A 3,120-nucleotide genomic window follows, 5' to 3' on the forward strand; every position below is an offset into this window, starting at 1 on the left:
ACATTTTAAAGGCCATACATGACTCACAAAAACCCAAGAAGAGTTCTTCTAAGCTGAATCTCACAGGATTGCGTCTCGTTAATTGTGCTTACAATACTGTCTACTGATATGTTAATTACTCTCGCAATATGTCTGTCTTAACTACCTCTTTTTCATACACGCATTATTGAAGGAAAGTTGACTAGAGCACAGGTCTACTGAGACTGTCTCGACCAGCAGCACACCACCGGGACCCTGTCACTGCATCCTGTGATGCTCCATGACCCAGTTCCCAGTGTATCACCTAGCTGAGTGACAAGCCACTGTGCATCGCGTAGTTACCACCAAGATACACATGCATTCTTTACTCACTCTGCACCTTTTGGCAAATAACCCTAGGGAAAGAACATGGAAGGCAAGAAAGCGACTCGACTATCACTCACATCACTCATCCTGCAGACACAGCACTCGAGACTGGGGCTGGGGTGTATGGGAGGGCAGGGCAGGGGGGCGAGGTCGGCTCCCTGCATCCATTCTGAGTACAGGGCAGAGTTGGAGACAAACAGTGACACTAATCAGCACAGATCACTGTTGCTCACTTCATGAACTCAGTATTTGAGCATTGATTAAATTTTCCTAATATGTATCTTATTATTTTGGCAGGAGGGAAACTCAGTCTTGAGATTGACCCAGAAAATGAGCTGGCCATCGTTACTAGCGTCCACATGACCCTCGCCGCAGGGCGACCCTGACCCCACTCCTGACAGGCAGAGGCGGTCCCATTTCACCACATCTTGGCTTCACCTCCACACTCCCCACTGGAAAACGCTGCCCCCCTATTCCAGAGGGGGCGCCTGCTCCCCGGGACTCAGAGGCTCAGACTCATCTCATGGCCTGGGCCTTCAACCGCCACGCGTCCTCGCTGGCCCGCCATCGGAAAGCCTCTCCTGCCCCACCTACACCCGCCCCCGTTCATTTATTCACTGGTGATAAAAACAATATAAGGCTTGTATAGAAACTCAGAACAAGAATCTTGATTGTTTCTATTTTTTTTTTCCTTTTACAGAATCACTCGTCACTTCTATTAATGGACTTCAGTCCTGTACATTACTGGTTAATCAACAGTGTTTCATATGATATTCATGGGTCATAGTAAACTTCTTGATTAATTTCATCCTTTTTTAATAATATCATAAATACCCTCAGACAAATGATTCCACTCAGGACGACAAGGCTGACGGCCACTCACCCTGGCGAGCACCACACAGAGACCCGGGCTCTGCTGTACCATGGCCGGCACGACAGTCGGCCCTAGACCCTGTGGGGAAGAGAAGAGAAAAGACAGGTGAGACACGAGGGCTCCGCCCCTCCGAAGCGGCCTCCACACCCACCGTGGACTCAAGGATGGTGGTATTCAGCCCTTTTTCCGCAGCAAAGCAGGCGTTTAACCCCATCAATAACAGCTCTAGCTGCAGATGTCACTCTTACCCCAAACTAAAACTATCCTGGCGTATATGTGGCAGCGCATTCCTGCTCACAGCGTGTCTCTCTCCCCGATAACCACACATGTTCCCGGGAAGATTCACACACTGTTGGGGCGACACCACAGAGCTTTGAAGCGGCGAGTGGTGGTCCTGGGCCGCACCACCCAGGAATGACACAGAGACGCATCACTTTTAGAAGCTACAAAGCCAAGAGAGAGCTTGGCCCACCACCCACACTGTTGTCCACACTCCAAGCATCGATGCAAACTCAGGGCCCACGGACACGGAGGAGGCCACAGCATTGCCACGTGCCCAGGCGTGGAACACGAGACAGGAGACGGGACAGAGGCGGCGTCACGTGCGTCCTCTACTACCACAGTTCACACAGCCAGTCATTTCGCTGGGAGTGACGCGGGGTCCTGCACACTTCCCCTTCTCGGCAGCAAAAGAACACATTTGTCGTTGACAAGATAAATCTCGACTGACTTACCGGTAACTACACATCTTTGTCAAAGGAAACGCCACGTACACGTATTTCCTAATAAGGATTTGATTTCAGTCCATGGGAACAGTATTTGCCTAACCACACGTCTTTCTAACTGGACAATCCTTTTTCACTCCCAGCTTTATCTATTTATGTTTATTGTTCGTTGAATTAATACTAACAATGGGAAGTTAGTAGTAGTAGTAGTAGTAGTAGTAGTATTTCCCTATAAACACTAAATTATTAGTATATTTGACCATAAAGCTCAAAACAGTCCTCGCATATTCCTGACCCGGACGACAGGGTCTGCCAGAGTGGTGACAGCCGGAGTCCGCATGTGGGCCCAGGTGGCCACACCCTCGTGCCTGCCTGAAGCCACCAGTGGGCAGCACCCACCACACCACCGTAGTGTGCCTCCTTTCTCACTCATTCTGACATGGTACACGGATGCAGTCATTAATTCACTAAGAGAATTACATTCACATCAAAAGATCGTTCATTAAGTACCCGATCTTCTCAGGCTTCAGGTCAATTCACAGTGGACTAAGTTGACGTCTTCCTTTGCGGGGTTCTTTTAATGACACACTAAGTACCCTGAGTAAAATCCTGAAATTCTCCTAAGATCTTTACTCACACTGGTCTCTGAGCCCCTAACACAGAGAGGCTCTCGCCCCCGGCCACCCAGGGACTGTCAGGTCACTGTGTCCAACTTGAGGGCCACCAAGCACAACAGGCGACAAAAAGATGAGTTCCTGCCCACAACGACGCCCCACTGCGCCCACATTTCATGCCATCATTCCTTTAGGTGTTTATTGTTAATAACACCAACGCTATGAGTTACAGTAAATTGCATTCAGGCCCTTTACATTAGCAGATCAGCCAAAGCAAACCTGACTCTGGCCCGTAATGTAACTGACTATCTGCACTTATGTGGTCACTAGTCAAAGCGGTGACGCCCTTAATCCGTTTACTCCTGGTGAAGTTGGACAGTACTTCAAGTACTTCACCCCTTACAATGTTACATGTTATTACTTAAATTTAAAAAAAGGACATTGAGACAAAAAAATATGTCTCTGATGGGCCTATAATTAATCCATTAAAAAGAACAAATCAGGGCCCTCCCTGGTGGCGCAGCGGTTACAGCACAGCACTGAGAATCTAAAGCCGCTTCTG

The 3,120-nt window shown here is 48.7% G+C and overlaps 1 protein-coding gene across 1 annotated transcript in view; it reads right to left on the minus strand.

Annotated features, from left to right (window-relative positions):
* Positions 1-998: 998 nt before the first annotated feature.
* Positions 999-3,120, minus strand: part of LOC105853573 — an 86,265-nt gene continuing 84,143 nt past the window's right edge. Inside the window, exon 30 of the mRNA XM_012724377.1 lies at positions 999-1,297. The gene's annotated coding sequence lies outside the window, so the exon portion shown is untranslated. The remainder of the gene's footprint in view (positions 1,298-3,120) is intronic.

Source organism: Condylura cristata, unplaced genomic scaffold, assembly GCF_000260355.1.
Source record: "Condylura cristata isolate star-nosed mole 26May11 unplaced genomic scaffold, ConCri1.0 scaffold00013, whole genome shotgun sequence".
Lineage (NCBI taxonomy): Eukaryota > Metazoa > Chordata > Mammalia > Eulipotyphla > Talpidae > Condylura > Condylura cristata.